This window comes from Erpetoichthys calabaricus, chromosome 15 (genome assembly GCF_900747795.2).
Source record: "Erpetoichthys calabaricus chromosome 15, fErpCal1.3, whole genome shotgun sequence".
NCBI lineage: Eukaryota > Metazoa > Chordata > Cladistia > Polypteriformes > Polypteridae > Erpetoichthys > Erpetoichthys calabaricus.
Genome location: NC_041408.2, coordinates 29,630,584 through 29,650,323, shown reverse-complemented (window position 1 = coordinate 29,650,323; position 19,740 = coordinate 29,630,584).

The window sequence follows — 19,740 nt, the reverse complement described above, 5'->3', positions numbered from 1 at the left end:
TATTTGTATGAAAATGTGCTGTATAAATAAATGTTGTTGTTGTAAAGACTGTAAACCTGGAGGTGAAGAAATGGTATGGCTTGTTGAAACACAGGAAGTACGCTGGGGTACTGACCAACAAAACCTTACCCTTCACATTCAGTATACTCTGATGGCACCCAACTGATCCCATAGAAGGTCTATATCTTTGACCCCAGGGCTTCAAACTCTGGAATCTTTTAATAGTTGTATTCTTTTCTACAATTTTTCCATCATACCTTACAGCAAATCTTATGGCATGGATGGCAGTGTTAAATCTTCTTTGTATTACACATGCTGGATGTAGTTAACACTTCATTCTATAACTTTTTATAGCAATTTAATTCTGTAATTGCCGCAATCCATCCAAGTTGGCTTCAGAAGATGAAGTATTTTTGTATGGCTGTCTTTTCCCTGTTGGATTATTTTTGATTGCCTTTTGAAATGTCTTGGTCACAAGGCACCTGCTAGTAGATGACCTGCTAGTAGTTCATGAGCAGGTAGATTTCACACAATCACTTTAAAAATGAGCTCAGAGTTCAGGATGCAATATTCACAGTGCAAAATAGTTTTAAGGAAAAAATACACAAGCAAAAATCCAATGAAACACAAAAAAAAAAATCACAAGGCTCTTGCTTGTCTACCAACTCCACATGTACTGTATATAGCAGCTTTAAAAGGAATTAAACTCTGGGCTCTGACACAACCTTTACACAAACATATGCTCATCCACATCAAAATGTTCAACAGTACTTATTGACTAATCGGAGCTTCAATCGGCTCCTGTTTCTCAACCAACTGCGCCTTTGCTGAACTCTTAGTTTTTTGTGCCTGCCACATTTTCTCTCCCTTCACTTTTCAAAGAAACAAAAAAAAAAAAACACCACCACACACAAATGTCCCTCTACAGCCACATGCAGCACCTTTAAAGAAGTTCAAGTTACTGCTGTAACTTACCCTGCTCCATGCATGGACAATTGGAATGGCTCTACCCAAACTAAACAGAAAACACTATAAAACGCCAGCCGGGTTAATAAAGAAAAAGAACATCAACTAAAGTCTGGGAAATCAATCTAAATAAACTGCTCAAAAAATTTAAAGAACACTTTGAAAACACATCAGATCTTAATGGAGGAAAAATCCTGCTGGATATCTCTACTGATATGGACTGGGTAATGTGTTAGGAATGAAGGGATGCCACATCATTTGATGGAAATGAAAACTATCAACCTACAGAGGGCTGAATTCAAAGACACCCCGAAAATCAAAGTGAAAAAATGATGCGTCAGACTGGTCCATGTTGCCGAAATTTCATTGCAGCAACTCCAAATCGTACTCAGTAGTTTGTATGGCCCCCATGTGCTTGTATCCATGCCTGACAACGTCGGGGCATACTCCAAATGAGACAACGGATGGTGTCCTTGGGGATCTCCTCCCACATCTGGACCAGGGCATCACTGAGCTCCTGGACAGTCTGAGGTGCAACCTGGCAGTGTCGGATGGACGGAAACATAATGTCCCCGAGGTGTTCTATTGGATTGAGGTCAGGCAAGCATGGTGGCCAGTCAATGGTATCAATTCCTTCATCCTCCAGAAACTGCCTGCATACTCTCTCCACATGAAGCCGGGCATTGTCGTGCGCCAGGAGGGGCCCAGTACCCACAGCACCAGCATAGGGTCTGACAATGGGTCCAAGGATTTCATCCTGATACCTAATGGCAGCCAAGGTGCCGTTGTCTAGCCTGTAGAGGTCTGTGCGTCCCTCCATGGATATGCCTCCCCAGACCATCACTGACCCACCACCAAACCAGTCATGCTGAACAATGTTACAGGCAGCATAACATTCTCCACGGCTTCTTCATACCCTTTCACGTCTGTCACATGTGCTCAGGGTGAACCTCCTCTCATCTGTGAAAAGCACAGGGCACCAGTGGTGGACCTGCCAGTTTTGGTATTATGTGACAAATGTCAATCGAGCTCCACAGTACCGGGCAGTGAACACAGGGACCACTAGAGGACATCAGGCCCTCTGGCCACCCTCATGAAGTCTGTTTCTAATTGTTTGGTCAGAGACATTCACACCAGTGGCCTGCTGGATGTCATTTTGTAGGGCTCTGGCAGTGCTTATCTTGTTCCTCCTTGCCCAAAGGAGCAGATACCGGTCCTGCTGATGGGTTAAGGATCCTGGAATCTCCTCCGTACTCTTGAGACTGCACTAGGAGACACAGCAAACCTTCTGGCAATGGCACGTATTAATGTGCCATCCTGGTGAAGTTGGACTACCAGTGCAACTTCTGTAGGGAACAGGAATCACCTCATGTTACCAGTAGTGACATTGACCATAGCCAAATGCAAAACTAGTGAAAAAACAGTCAGAAAAGATGAGGAGGGTAAAATGTCAGTGGCCTCCACCTGTTAAACCATTCTTGTTTTGGGGGTCGCCTCATTGTTGCCCCTCTTGTGCACCTGTTGTTAATGTCATTAACACCAAAGCAGCTGAAACTGATTAACAACCCCTCTGCTACATAAATGACCAGATCAATAGCCCAGAAGTTTCATTGACTTGATGCTATACTCGGATTTAAAAGTATTCCTTTAATATTTTCGAGCAGTATACTTTAAACCTTACCTTAAATGTAATCTGTTAATAATTATTATTCTTTTAGCAGACACCTTCATCCAAGGCAACTTACAAAGCAAGTTAAAAACATAAAAGAATGAAGGCCAAAGCATCAAAAGAAGCAGAGAACAAGACAAAAAGTGAGCACAAGAGAATTAGAACAACTATTTAATTATATATGAAGCTAGAATACTTAAAAAATCCATATCTGTTAACTCTTTGTCTGTGCAACAGCAGCTATTCTGTACAAGAGAAACTAAGCAGTTCCAAAATATTTAAATAAAAAGGTGCATTTTCAAAAGACACCTATACACAAATAAATTGGGTATTGTTTGAATAGATAATAGGAGATCATTCCACAGTTTTGGAGCAAGAATGCATAAACATTGTGCAGGCTTGGCATGCCTGGCAAGAGGAGGGAAGGTCAACAGACAGGCTGAGACAGATTGGAGACGTCTTGAGAGAAGATAAGGATCTGAGATATTGAGGAGCACAACCATTCAGAGAACTGTAGGCCAAGACAAGAGTTTTGAACTGGATCCTTGAAGCAACACAAAACCAAAGGAGAAACTGAAGCACAGGAGTAGTAGGAGTGAAATGAGGAAAAGAACACCACTCGAGAAGCTGTATTCTTGAGGAGCATGAAAGGTCCGATTGCAGATGAAGGAAGTCCTGCCAGGAGGGAGTTGCAATAGTCCACCCAAGAGAGAACCAGTGCCTGAACAAAGAGTTGCTTGGCCTAATTTGTGATGAAGGGTTGAATCCCCTGAATATTATAAAGAAAACAAATGACAGAACGGTCATTGAAGATGTGTGTTCAAAGAATGAAGGTAAGGGCCCGAATATTTGTGCTTGGATCAAACTACTGTATACCAATCCAGAAGCTTCAGTTTGTATTAATAACATTTGCTCAAACTACTTTAAACTAGAACGTGGTACCAGACAAGGATGTCCCTTGTCGCCACTGTTGTTTGCAATCGCTATTGAACCACTGGCGGTTCACTGCCGAAATTCTTATCAGATAAAGGGGATTGTCAGAGAAGGACTGGAACAGAAAATTTCTCTGTATGCAGATGATATGGTTTTATATATATCAGACCCAGAAAACACTGTCCCCGCTGTTTTAATAGCACTAACAGAATTTCAAAAGATATCTGGTCTTAGAATTAGTCTGAATAAAAGTATACTCTTTCCAGTGAATTCACAAGCATATAATATTAAATTAGACACCCTACCTTTTACCATAGCAGATCAGTTTAAATACCTAGGGGTAAATATCACAAGTAAACATAAAGCTCTTTATCAACAAAATTTTGGTGTCTGTATGGAAAAAATTAAGCAAGACTTGCATAGATGGTCAACCCTTCATCTCACTCTAGCCGGAAGAATTAACATTGTTAAGATGAATATCCTTCCTAAACTTCTCTTTTTATTTCAAAACATTTCAATATATATCAATAAATCATTTTTTAAACAGTTAGATTCAATAATAACCTCATTCATTTGGAACTCAAAACACCCACGTATCCGAAGAGCGACCCTACAAAGACCTCAGGCAGAAGGTGGCATGGCTTTACCTAATTTTCAGTTTTATTACTGGGCAACAAACATACAAGCCATAAAAACCTGGACACAAATAAATGAACATACACAGGCTTGGTCTGCAATAGAAGTAAAATCCTGTAGTACTTCTTTATATTCCCTGCTCTGCTCTCCAATAAATGAAAGTTATCGCAAATATACTAATAACCCAATTGTGCTTTACTCACTCAGAATATGGAACCAAATTAGGAAGCATTTTAAGATGGAAAATCTTTTATCAGTGGCACCTCTGCAAGAGAACCACCTCTTTCAGCCTTCGCAAGTATATCCAGTTTTTAATACCTGGAAAAGTTTTGGGATTAAAATGCTCAGAGATCTTTATATAGACAACATATTTACATCTTTTGAACAATTACGTTCAAAATTTAACCTCCCAGCTACACATTTCTTTTACTATCTTCAAATTAGAAATTTTGTTAAACAGAAATTGCCCGATTTTCCCCCACCTTGCACCCTCCACAATGCTGGAAAAAATACTGCTCAATTTCGAGGAATTAAACACTATTTCCGCAATATATAAAATCTTATTAGAGTCCCTACCTTTCAAAGATCCAAGAGGACATTGGGAAGAAGATCTCTTAAGCAATATATCAGAAAAGGAGTGGAAGGTAGCAAAGCAGAGAATTCACTCGAGTTCTATATGCGCAAAGCATAGAATTATTCAACTAAAAATTATATATCGAGCTCATCTGTCTCACTTAAAACTGTCCAAAATGTTTCCAGGCCAGGATCCAACCTGAGAGCGCTGCAAACAAGCTCCTGCCTCACTGGGTCACATGTTTTGGGCCTGCACCAAACTAACATCATTTTGGACAAAAATTTTTAAGTGCCTCTCAGACAGCCTTGGTATCACAATCCCTCCTAACCCACTAACAGCTGTGTTTGGTGTCCTTCCAGATGGACTTGAATTGGAGAAGGACAAACAAACGGTGATTGCATTCACTACACTTTTGGCACGCAGACTTATTTTGTTAAATTGGAAGAATCCTAATTCTCCTCTTATAAGTCAGTGGGAAACCGATGTTTTATATTATTTGAAATTGGAAAAAATCAAATTCTCAGTTAGAGGATCTGTACAACATTTTTTCAAAACATGGCAGGATTTAATCAATATTATTTTAGAATAAGAGAAATAACTATTATTGCATTTAACTCCCTTCTCCATCTCTTATTTATATAGATATTTACTTCTGCCTTTCTTTTGTTTAATGTTGCCTTATTAAAAAGCTTAAAGAAATTTTCCTTTAGCTAAGCTCTCCTTCTCAGGGGTGGGGTTTGATTTGTCTTCAAATTTGTTGGGTTATAAATTGATCTGTTTGTATGGAATGATTACAATGAAAATTAATAAAATAAAAATATTATAAAAAAAAAAAAAAAAGAATGAAGGTAAGGAGTCCAGAGTCACACCAAGATTCCTGACCATGACTGATGGTGAAAGGGTGACATCTTTTTCAAATAATGTCTCTAAGCATCACCCTGGATGGAGAATCAAAGAGCAAGTATAAGATATTTGACTATGAATGGATACGTTTAAGGCGATGACCATTCATCCATGATGAGAGACAACTGGATATCAGGGCACAGACAAGGGAAGAATGTACAGACTATGCACAGTAAATGGATGGATGCATGATTCAAAATTTGAGACACTATTTCTATTGAGTGGTGCATCCTCACACCCATTTGTATTGTGTATGGTTAATTTTTTTCACAATTATTTCTATAGTTCATAGTAGTTATGATGTTTGTAATGCTATGCCACAACAAGGAGTGATGACTGATAGCCAATTGGTCACTCTTTTGTTCAGAAACCGTGGAGCCAAAATTTTTAAGCAAAATCCACTTTAAAATAAATGTTTTAAAAAGTTTAAGAAACCAACCTGGTATTTGTTGTCAACTACCAGCCTGTGATTACTGCACATTCCTCCATCCCCAAGTGAGACTTACTGTTTAAGCTACATAAACTTGTAGGGCACATATGAAGTACAGTGTGATATTTTTATATCCATATTTAAGAAAGATACTGGATTTACTGCAGAATACTGGGCAATTCTCAATGGGCCACTTTCTCCATGGTCTATGTGGTCAGACCACAAGCTGTGGGGAATAAAACAAGTGACCAAATGAGAAAGACAATGAAAGCGACCCACACTGCATTCAGCCTTTCTCCCACTGCTCTAAATGCCCTGGGCCTCATGTATAAACGGTGTGTGCGCACAAAAATGTTGCGTACACCCATTTCTATGCTCACTTCAAGATGTTTAAAAACTAAAATTTGCGTGAAACCACGCACATTTTCACGGCAGCCTCAGACTGTGCATATGCACTTTCTGCTCAGTTTTGGAAACTGCTGGCACCCAACGTCAAAGCAGTGCCACTGTTTCTGTGTCTCTTCCTTTCTTTTCCATATTCACATCCATGATGTGGGATTTATCAAATATACAGAAATTAATTGCATGCCATTTACAAATTCAATATACTTGATTGTAATCATTCTGTAACAATATAATGGTGTAAAGAATGGCCAAACTATTCCAAATACCATAGCTGCTTTAGTATTGTTAGAAGAAATGGAAGAATTAGAAAAGAGTGCACAATTGTAGATGATGATGACTGACTTCTAAGTCGATTTGATTCTCAAGAGCTATCCTCTTGGAGTTGTGTGCTGAACTGGCGTCAGCTTTACAAAGGCAGACTTTGAGGAATTGTGTACTACCTGCTCCTTTGCAAGTTCTGTCCACTCTCCAGTTTTTAACCAAAGGACCTTTTCAATGTGAACTTGCTGACCAATCAGGTATTTCACAAACGTCACCAAGTCGCACCATGCCAGCTGTATAGGATGGTATTATCCGCTTGTCGTCCAGATAGATAAGATTTCCTTACACTGTGTTTGAACAGGCAAACAAATCTCAATTTGCAGCAATGTCTGGTTTTCCAAATGTATTAGGAGTGGTCAACTGCACGCACATTGCTACTGCAACGGTGCTGGACAAGTTACATCAGCCAGGCATGAATCACCAAAAGAATGAGCTGGCATTACATCATCTATAGCAGGAGTGCCTATAACTCCATATTGTCACAGGTGCTTATTCCAACTGGTGGAGCAAAAAGCAAGCAATCCTTTTAAAGATAGCGAGTCACCTCAAAGAACCGTGTAAAGAGCAGATAAGAAAAGTTGTCTCTGTCCAAATATTTATGGACCTAACTGTAGATAGATAGATAGATAGATAGATAGATAGATAGATAGATAGATAGATAGATAGATAGATAGATAGATAGATAGATAGATAGATAGAGTATCTATCTATCTATCTACAGTTAGGTCCATAAATATTTGGACAGAGACAACTTTTTTCTAATTTTGGTTCTGTACATTACCACAATGAATTTTAAATGAAACAACTCAGATGCAGTTGAAGTGCAGACTTTCAGCTTTAATTCAGTGGGCTGAACAAAATGATTGCATAAAAATGTGAGGCAACTAAAGCATTTTCTTAACACAATCCCTTCATTTCAGGGGGTCAAAAGTAATTGGACACATTAAATGACTGGAAATAAAATGTTCATTTTTAATACTTGGTTGAAAACCCTTTGCTGGCAATGATAGCCTGAAGTCTTGAACTCATGGACATCACCAGATGCTGGGTTTCCTCCTTTTTAATGCTCTGCCAGGCCTTTCAGTTGCTGTTTGTTTGTGGGCCTTTCTGTCTGAAGTTTGGTCTTCAACAAGTGAAATGCATGCTCAATTAGGTTAAGATCAGGTGACTGACTTGGCCATTCAAGAATTTTCTACTTCTTTGCTTTAATAAACTCCTGGGTTGCTTTGGCTGTATGTTTTGGGTCATTGTCCATCTGTATCATGAAACGCCACCAAATCAATTTGACTGCATTTAGCTGGATTTGAGCAGACAGTACGTCTCTGAACACCTCAGAATTCATTCGGCTGCTCCTGTCCTGAGTCACATCATCAATAAACACTAGTGTCCCAGTGCCACTGGCAGCCATGCACGCCCAAGCCATCACACTGCCTCCACCGTGTTTTACAGATGATGTGGTATGCTTTGGATAATGAGCTGTTCCACGCCTTCTCCTTACTTTTTTCTTGCCATCATTCTGGTAGAGGTTGATCTTGGTTTCATCTGTCCAAAGAATGTTTTTCCAGAACTGTGCTGGCTTTTTTAGATGTTCTTTAGCAAAGTCCAATCTAGCCTTTCTATTCTTGAGGCTTATGAGTGGCTTGCACCTTGCAGTGCACCCTCTGTATTTACTTTCATGCAGTCTTCTCTTTATGGTAGACTTGGATATCGATACGCCTACCCCCTGGAGAGTGTTGTTCACTTGGTTGGCTGTTGTGAAGGGGTTTCTCTTCACCATGGAAATGATTCTGCGATCATCCACCACTGTTGTCTTCTGTGGACATCCAGGTCTTTTTGCGTTGCTGAGTTCACCAGTGCTTGCTTTCTTTCTCAGGATGTACCAAACTGTAGATTTTGCCACTCGTAATATTGTAGCAATTTCTCGGATGGGTTTTTTCTGTTTTCGCAGCTTAAGGATGGCTTCTTTCACCTGCAGAGCTCCTTTGACTGCTTGTTGTCTGTTCACAGCAAAATCTTCCACATGCAAGCACCACACCTCAAATCAACTCCAGGCCTTTTATCTGCTTAATTGATAATGACATAACGACGGACTTGCCCACACCTGCCCATGAAATAGCCTTTGAGTCAATTGTCCAATTACTTTTGAGCCCCTGAAATGAAGGGATTGTGTTAAAAAAATGCTTTAGTTGCCTCACATTTTTATGTAATCATTTTGTTCACCCTACTGAATTAAAACTGAAAGTCTGCACTTCAACTGCATCTGAGTTGTTTCATTTAAAATTCATTGTGGGAACATACAGAACCAAAATTAGAAAAAAGTTGTCTCTGTCCAAATATTTATGGACCTAACTGTAGATAGATAGATAGATAGATAGATAGATAGATAGATAGATAGATAGATAGATAGATAGATAGATACCAAAATTAGAAAAAAGTTGTCTCTGTCCAAATATTTATGGACCTAACTGTAGATAGATAGATAGATAGATAGATAGATAGATAGATAGATAGATAGATAGATAGATAGATAGATAGATAGATAGATAGATAGATAGATAGATAGATAGATAGATAGATACTTTATTAATCCCAAGGGGAAATTCACATACTCCAGCAGCAGCATACTGATAAAAAACAATATTAAATTAAAGAGTGATAACAATGCAGGTATAACAGAAAGTAACTTTGTATAATGTTAACGTTTACCCCCCGGGTGGAATTGAAGAGTCGCATAGTGTGGGGGAGGAACGATCTCCTCAGTCTGTCAGTGGAGCAGGACAGTGACAGCAGTCTGTCGCTGAAGCTGCTCCTCTGTCTGGAGATGATAGTGTTTAGTGGATGCAATGGATTCTCCATGATTGACAGGAGCCTGCTCAGCGCCTGTCGCTCCACCACAGATGTCAAACTGTCCAGCTCCATGCCTACAATAGAGCCTGCCTTCCTCACCAGTTTGTCCAGGCGTGAGGCGTCCCTCTTCTTTATGCTGCCTCCCCAGGACACCACTGTGTAGAAGAGGGCACTCGCCACAACCGTCTAATAGAACATCTGCAGCATCTTATTGCAGATGTTGAAGGACGCCAGCCTGTGTTAGAATGTGTTAGAATATGGTTTTGCACATAGAGGATTTAAAATAACGTTCACAAAGACAAAATCACTTGATAAATAGTTCAAAGTAGTGTTTTAAGAACCTTGAAAGCTTGATGTTATATTGTAAGACTGATATAAAAGAATTAATGATATTGTTTAGTCTCAACAAAATTATCTAATGAAAACATTGCTCAAAGATGAAAAATAATAATGAAATTTTCCATTACAAAAAAAACAAGGAATAAACAAAACATGTAATCTATCCGTCTGAGGTGGTAAAGATGTTGTTGTGTCTTCTTTATCAAAGTTTAGGCAAGATTAGGTCCTCTGTGATGTGGATACCCATGTATCTGAAATGGATCACCCTCTTAACTTAGTCTCTGCTGTTTTCTCCCAAAGTCCATAATCGAGTCCTTTGTCTTGCTGACATTCAGGAGTAGACTGTTGCCACCAAAAACATCATGAATATTTCTTTGCATTTTGCCAAGCTATATATACTAACCCGATGTTCATGAGCTGGGTGGAGCCTTCAACCAAAACACATAATGGAGTAGAAACAAAAACCTGAAAAACCAATCTTACAACAATCTGAATCTGAACCATTAGTTAATTCAAGCGATAGTGATGACAATGTAAATTGGTCATCAGGTGTTCACAGGGATAGTGAAATTGATACATATGGCACTGTACAACTGAACCATCACAATACACCTGATGAATTTTGCTGAGTTCTAATGTGGAGCCACTCAGATTCACACCGTCATAGAGACGGTTCACTGTGTGTAAGAAGGTACATAGCAAAATGATATCGATCAAGTGGAAGAAAAAGAAAGAAGTTAGCCCATTATGCACTGTTCACAATGAAGCAAATGTCATTTGCCTCAGAGGAAATGTGGTAGCCTAAAATAAAGCAAGGGACACACGGTTGTGTGAATCAGGTTTCAAAACATATCACATGAAGGACGTGTACTAAATCTACAGCAATATTGCTGTGTTTTGTTCATCTTTTGATATTTACATGTTTGTTACACAACATATTTTGTTGTTGAATGAAATTTAATTTCTGACTCATTTATTTCTGAGGGTAAACACTAAGGAGGCTACAGGTTGGTCGTTTTAGACATAAACACATCCAAGCAGACTTGATACAATTTTAGAACTAGCCTTTGGGCTTTTCCAAAAGGTGAATTTCATACCTGTAAGAATATTGCCCTTTATCCACTGCTAAACTTAAAAGTGCTTAAATTATTTGGTCTTGTATGGTTTGAAATCGTTGCTGAGCAGGTTTATTTTTGTTGTAAATGTCCATAGGCAAGGGACATGTATAAGGTATGAAGTGGAAATAAACTTTGTGCTCAGAAGCCAAAATGGAATGAAAACCAGTGTGCCAAATTCTGTGTGTTCACTACAAAAGTAGATTACTAAATAATGTAAGTGCCACACAAGATGAACAGGCATCCCATCAGAGAGCAAGAGAAAGGTGACCTACCCAAACGGGACTCCCCAGGTGGATGGACGGATATCCCAACCAAAGGAGAAGAACATGCCTTACCGGGACGGGAAGCCCTAGGCAGATGGACAGGCATCCCAACCGGACATGTTTGTAGGACTTTCCCTGGCCAGGATGAAAGGGAAGGATTGCCTATAAGGGATGTTCATTCTCCCAGGATGCTAGATGGCAGCAGCCCTGGATACCAGTGCCCATTGAGACACCACATGGCAAAGCTGGGAATTTTAGTCTGGTAACGCAAAGGGAGTTGCAGGAAGATACAATCCCTGCTACTGGGAACTTCCATATGACCCAGTAGTACTTCAAACGGGCAAAAGCCCTGGCACTGGAAGTACTCCCGGCTCCTCAATAAAGGGGACCATGCTGCCTTGTCCAAGTGAGTTGGAGCTGGGAGGCAGGAAGGCAACACTCGACTGGAGGAGAACAGTGCGGTAGAGAGAGGAGAGTAATTATTAATTATTATTATTATTATTATTAACTGAAAGAGAAGAGAAAACTGGTTCTGTGCTTGCATTTACAAGGTACTCGTGTAATAAAACACCCTTTTATTTGTACCCAGGATGGTCTTATGTGTTTGTGGCTTACTGGCACCCCCTAGCCTTCACTATAGGCACAGAACTTCTCCACATCAAAATTGTGGTGAAAAAAAATCCCCATTTCCATAGCTACATAAAATGCACAACCTTCTTTAACCCACTTGCCTAGTCCAGAGTTATAGGGGCTAAAGCCTACTGTAATAGAATCAGGTTTTAGGGAAGAGCCCCACCAGATACTCCTGGCTTATCACCAGGCCACTGCAACCATGAACTGGGTGGATAAATGTTACTAACGTAACTTAATCAACTGATTGTGAACGTTGGTCTAAGGAAGTTTGAGTTGCTTGTCCAATTCTCCTGGCATCTTAACGTGATGCACAGGCATCAGTGAAGTGTGAGCTTTACATGTTGCCAGAAATGTTTGAGGGAAGGATGAAATCATCTAAGCCACCATTTCTCATTAATCTGCGAACTAAGCACTCTTTGTCATTATTTTAGTTCGTAACATACATCACAAAACATACCACTCAAATCCCCTTTGAGCAATGGGAGCTTCAATCCATCTTCATTCTGTCACTTAATTCTGGCCCAGTATGTCCGATCGACTGGCACTCAGTCCATGGTAGATCCCTGCCTTGTACTTAGTGCTGCCAGGACAAACAATGCCTTCTCACAGCCCTGAATTTGAAAAGCATGCTACAAAATTAGATGGATGAATGAACTGATGGCCTCCTTAAAGCACCAAGCATTTTGTGCCTAATTTTAAAGGATGAAACTGTTCTGAATGCCCTAAATTCTACACTTACTGGAAAAGAATCTATGGATACCAAAGTGGAATGAACTCGTGTTTCTCAAAGAAGCCATTAGGATTACATGACTTGACTGCTTTGTACAAAGTGAAAACAAGCAACAAAGCAAATGACACCTGCTAAAATTAGCAGTGCAAGACAGTTTGTGTGAAAATAAAACCCTAATTTGATAGAGCCCAGTGTTTATGTTAGATTAATTGGTGTTCCTTATCTGGCTGCTGTAATGGAAAAGATGTGTACAAATCTGCTGGGCAGCTTCCTGGTGTCCATTGTGGTTAGTTGAGGTCCACAACAGTCAGTACCAGGATAAGGTACAGTTATGTGCCCTCACCCCCCAATCCTGGAATGGGATTGAATAGTCTGTTAAAAAACTGAAGCTTACAACAGTTTATAAGCTTTCTGCCATAGAATTCCTCCAACTTTCAATGGAAAATTCAACATTATTAATTTTAATTAGAGACCACAAAATAGCTATAATTAGGCAGCAAGTTAGATTTTGTTAGGGCTAAATTGACAGAAAGGAATTGCATTGTTAGGCAAGTAAAATGCAAATTTAATCAATTTAATTATTAAGTTGACGGAATTAAGGTCTTGGAAAATGTGTTGAAGTAAAATTGTGTTTTTTTTCTATGCTTCAACACATTTATTCAGGGTGATAAACCCACATATGCATTAAAATGCCAAGAAATGTAAGATGGACATTGTGGGGACCGGATTGGAGGCACGCATTTCCATGGGACCCGACTTAACACGTTAAGGTACAGGCTTGATCAGGCCCGGTCTTAGGTATTATGGGGCCCTAGGCGAAAGGGGGGTCCAGGGGCCCCCTGGAAGCTCTGTGAAATGCGTGAAAATTAGACCAAGGAGTCGATCCAGGGCCCTAGGCGGTCGCCTACTTCGCCTATGCCTAAGGCCGGGCCTGGCTTGATATTTTGGTGCTGCAGACAGCATGAAGGTAGGTTCTTTGCAGGGACAGGAAAAATTTGGGGGTTCAGGTGGGATTCCCATACCCTCCTCTAAATTCAGTCAGTCAGTCATTGTTCAGCCCGCTATATCCTAACACAGGGTCACGGGGGTCTGCTGCAGCCAATCCCAGCCAGCACAGGGTGCAAGGCAGGAACAAATCCCGGGCAGGGCGCCAGCCCAGCGCACTCCTCTAAATTACGTTGTTTAAAATACGCTTTGTGCACACTTGATACTCTCTTTCAATACGCAAGATATACAAATTAAAAAAAATAATGATAAACAGTAAAACAGATTTAAGTCGACTAAATTGAACTGATTTGTAGCATGGCAATACTGGTCTGCTAAGTAGTTGGTATGCAATACAAAGAAACAATTAAGTACTTTAATTTTATCCTGTCTTTGCTGTTCTGCTAGCACATTTAGTTTTTCATAAACCTTTATTGTAAATACTCCTCCCTTTACTGTGGATATGAAAACCTTTGGGCTATATAAAAAGTCTCTTCTTGATTCTGGACTCCTACAACTGAAGACAATGCAATAGCAAAAAAGCCCACTTCTTCCATCCTGTACGTCGCCTTGAACAATGTGTACTTTTATTTCAAAAGTGAATTGGCTGGTAAAGATTGTGCAGCTCAAGATAGTACGGCTCCTTTCCAGCCTCAATGGAAGTCTGTAGGCAGAACAACAAGTGCCCAACATGTATAATCTACTATTTACATTGCATAGGACAAGACCCCAAGCTGGCATGTAAAACATGTGCAATTTAACATAAGAAAGACTGCAGACAGAGCAGAACTGTCAAAGATAATCCAAATGCATCAGAATGTATTTCTGACAATTCAGATTTTTTGGCAAGTTCTCAAACACGATTAAAAAAAAAAACACATCCAAATATTTTACAGACAGTCTCATACAATCGGTACGTTGTAGGAAAAAGCTGGGGCCCATAACATTATATTTGCTGACTTTTAATTTTATTCCTACCACATGGCGCCAGGAATTTATTCTAATTACAATAACAGGCTTTTTGTTTAAAAGACTCCATACTGCCTTTGCTAACACTTGGCTGTAGTTGCATGGCAGAAGTGAGAGACAAAACAATCACAAGCAGATCAGCCAGTCACTGAAGTACCTAAAGCCATACAGGAGGCAATTATGTTCCTTTAACTTTGCATTCTGATACAACCACATTTTTTTCTAGAGCACATTTTCATACACAAGTGCTTTACAAGATACCAAAGAAACAGTAACAACAAAAGAAAATCACATTAAATTAGGTAAGAATAATCTATATTACTAAACGACAGTTTAATTTATGCACGGACGGCGGACGCACCAAGGCGCATGCGCACAGCGCCTCGGCGCCCCAGAGTCAAACCCAGCGGCTTCCCAGAGTCAGTAGGTGGCACCCAAACAACACAACCTGTAAACTAAACTTGCTCTAACCCACTGTGCCAGCAGTCAGTGTGGCATATTTGGATCATCCATCCATCCATTTTCCAACCCGCTGAATCCGAACACAGGGTCTCGGGGGTCTGCTGGAGCCAATCCCAGCCAACACAGGGCACAAGGCAGGAAACAATCCTGGGCAGGGTGCCAACCCACCTCAGATATTTGGATCACATGACGGTAATTCAGTATTAAAAGTAAGTTGAAGTATGATTCCTAACAGTAAACGACGTCTACCTAACGACACAGCCACAGAACAACAAAGACGAGACCGCATAGATAAAAACAATACACGGAGGCTCCTACAACGCGCTTCAGAAACACCAGACGCAAAGAAGTCGCGGCTCCACAATGAAAGAGCTCAACTAACAGAAATACAAAAACGAGCCCGTATGGATAGACACAATGAACGATGGCGCCTACAACACGCTTCTACAACAGCAGAGGCAAAGGAGTCACGGCTCCAAAAAGAAAGAGCTCAACGATTAGTAATACAAAAACGAGCCCATATGGCTACGACCTGTAAACTAAGCCTGAGGTACAGCGTGCACGCCAGGTTGTACAGTACAGTATATATGCACAGATGCCAGAGGTAACAGGCAAGTCGTTCACACTACCACCACTGCCAAAAGCGAGACTGCATGGATAAAAAAAATACACGAAGGCGCCTACAACGCGCTTCTGAAACACGCCTCATGACTAGCAGAATCGTACGTCAACGTCGCCACCATACTGTGAGTGGCACTGCTGTGGAGTGAAGTGGACGCACCCACCCTCCATGATATTTCATCCCTCCAAATATCGGAGGGAACAGAAAGTGATTGCCATTCTTGGATTTGCGATTCTTTCGAGAATTGCGGGGTTACTGGTGAATAATAAAAAACACACACACACAATACAAGCTTACATAACCTACAGTAGATACCTAATTAGTATAAGAGTAGAGTCCATACTGTATATACAATATGATAGTACAAGGCTCTAAAGAGGAGGTGGATGATAAGGTGAGTTATCTGGGCCAACAGAAAACACAACAAAATACACAGGGGTTCCAAGGCTAAAAACCAGCTAGGTCCCACTGGGCATTCTAACTAACATTATGCACTTAAGTCATTCCTCACTGTTTCCAAGCTTTGTCCCAGTGGATTCGTCTTATGGACAGCAGGGGCACTTGATCAGGCGGTGGTACAAAACACCAAAGAAAAGCAGAAAAGAAAGTATGGAAAATTAGAGATTAGTAAATACTGCAAATTGCTGAAAAATATAATTCTACACATGTACAGTCTATTAGAAGTAAAACAAATGTATCTTCAATTAGGGATTCATTAGGTGTAGTTATCTCTTACAGTATTTGTTAGAAGAGTACTCGGATTTAACATGAAAAGGTTTCTGGATTTTTACATTTTTTTATTTCGACAACAGGTTTATTACTTTTCATCCCACTGTTTTTCCACTATATCAGAACTCTCACTCTTTTTAGATCAAAATTATTACATGAAATCTTATTTCTAGGAGTTCCATTCCTACCCACATCAGGGTGCGTAAACACGAATTGCTTAAATAAAGGATGCAGTTATATAACATTTTGCCAAGCACAAATTATTTAAAATAAAATGAAATTACAAAAAAAAACAAAAAAAAAACAACAGCAATCACCAATGCAGAAAGAGAGTTCCTGATGAGTGGAATCTTGGGGTGGGACAGCCAATAGTGGGTCACACACTGTCACAACTCAATTATGACTGAAGTGTGTCCTACTGGCATAGTAACAAGAAATCCTCAGGGTTATCAGTTCATTCAACAACAGAATTAAGGAATGGACTCCTTTTTTCTTGCCATACAGTACAGTTTACAAGTCCTACAGAATATTTTAAATAAAGATAACATAAGGCACCTGACCCCAAACTGGATAAGTAGATCAGAAAGTGGCGGTGAAATTCAAAGGTCATAGGTCACTTACAGTTGACTACACTGCAAAACAAACTCAAAAGAATAAAGAATTGTTCTTATACAAAAGCTAAGGGGTAACATGTACAAAGCTGGACAAACAAATTATTAAACTGCGTCACACACGTGTGAAGAGGAGTAAGCTGAATGGACCGAAAGAAGGTAATTCCACGCCAGGCCAGGGGGTGGCGGGGTGCGCTAAACCTTCCTCTGTTTTCTCTGCAGACCAAATACGGGAAAACCTGCCTGATTTCTCTTCAAAGACGTCACTTTCTGGCGCCCCCTGGCCTGGTGTGGAATTACCTTCTTTCGGTCCACTCAGCTTCTTCCTACTGTGACAACTTATTGCAGCTCACATACTTCGTTCACGCTGGTGTAGAGCTGGAAACCGCCCAGCGTGGATGTGGGACATTGTGTATGGCAGGGGTGGGCAGATTCAGTCCTGGAGGGCCGCAGTGGCTGCAGGTTTTTGTTCCAACCCAGTTGCTTAATTAAAAAACAATCCTTGTCAATTATTTAATTGCATGGCTTGTTAGTGCTTTAACTCTGCCATGTCAGGTCATTCTCATATCCTAGATTTATTTTCCTTTCTAAGGATATCATCCGAATGATTTGAAGCCTAAAACAGATGAGTAATTCTCAGTGCTTCACTTTTTTCTCTTCACTTTCCTTCCAAATATTTAATTAAACCAAATAGTGCACGATAAATACACACAGGTGTAAATGAAAACAAGCTAAATGGAGAAATGCTGGTCTCTTTTGTCATTTGCATGGTATTGCTAATTAGGAGCAATTAAAAACCAAGAATACAGCTTTTTAAGACTAAAATAAGCAATAAGGGTTCAAAATCTTAATGAGCGAGACAACTAAAGTGAAGCAGAAGTGTTACTTGAGCAATAAGGGCTTCTTATTAAGCAATTGGGTTGGAGCAAAAACCTGCAGCTACTGCGGCCCTCCAGGACTGAATCTGCCCACCCCTGGTGTAGGGTCTTCTTTTGAATTCATGGTATAAGCATAAAATAATAATAATAATTCATTACATTTATATAACACTTTTCTCAGTACTCAAAGCACTATCCACACAGGGAGGAACTGGGAAGCAAACCCACAATCTTCCACAGTCTCCTTACTGCAAAGCAGCAGCACTACCACTGCACCGCAAGTTACTTACAGTACAAGAGTATTAAATAAACACAATGACTGGAACTGTCAAATTGGGAAACCCATTAGACCTCTTGAAATAGTTTAAAATAAGGACTGTTTCATTTTTCTGACGAATTTCTTCAGTTTTGAAGGAACTTGAATTGTAAGAAGTTGAGAAACAGGCAACTCTCTTCAAAAGGACAAACATCAGCACCATCAGATCATAGGTGCTTAAAAAAACTGAGAGATCATTCTATAGACTCCAGCATTCATATCAATGGAAGAACAACCAGTAAGCCACCAAGGGTATAAAGGTATTCTGAAGTGCGCAAAGTGCTTGAAAAATAAATGAAATTGGATATGTTAGGGAAGCAGAGTTGTTCATTTTCTTCCTAATGTTTTCAAGACTTACTTTTTGGAAATGCATCTTTGGAAAGAAATAATCTGGTGACCTCTAGTGGCAAGAACCATTTTTTAAGCCAAAATCTGAAAACAATTTTCTTCCCCCCCCCACACTTTTATTTAGCTGAGAATATTTGCAGGCACAAAGCTAATGAACCACAGAGCAACAGGCATAAAGTGCTAATTATTCAGAAAGGAGGGGGGGTTTGGGGGGGGTGGAAAGGAACATTTAAAAAGCAGTCTTCTGTACATTATGTCTGTAGTACTAGGGTGCTGTACCGTGTTAGCCATTATGGAAGTAGTGAAAGCCAAGCAAAATGACACCTTTTATTGGCTAACTAAAAAGATTACAATCTGCAAGCTTTTGAGGCAACTCAGGCTCCTTCTTCAGGCAAGATGTAAGCCTGGCAATACTGGTCTAGTTAGCCAATAAAAGGTCTCATTTTGCTTGACTTTTCACTACGTACATTATGTATGAAATTAAAAAGCCCTCCCCTAAAACAAAATATAAAACTTTATAAAATTTCATAGAAATAATTTTTCAGCAGCAAGCTAAAGATTTCTTGTTCTAAACATGCATTCGCTCCATTTACATACATTTCCTGTCCATTGAAGAGAAAAACAAAAAAAATACACACTTTTCATACACCAATGCCAATACTGTGATGGTTTACACTTGCATTCAACGGTTGTCTTTTTACTCCGCACCCTGGTTTTCCACAGTTATCCCAAAGATTTAAACTTCAAGAGGGGCACCATGTCTACGGAACATCTGTCCTGTCCAGTAGGCAAAGCATCCATATGGTTCAGCATCTCAGTCTCTTGTTGCAAGCAAGGCTTCAAATCTAGATTTTGAAAGTGAATAGGGAACATTCCATATGGTGTCATATAGTAAAGCTGATATGAAAAATCTAAGGATTTTACACAACATAATTAAAAACCCCAAACAAGTCAGGAAATTGAGCAAGGTGAAGGAAATATCAGACAGACAGACAGACAGACAGACAGACAGACAGACAGACAGACAGACAGATAGATAGATAGATAGATAGAT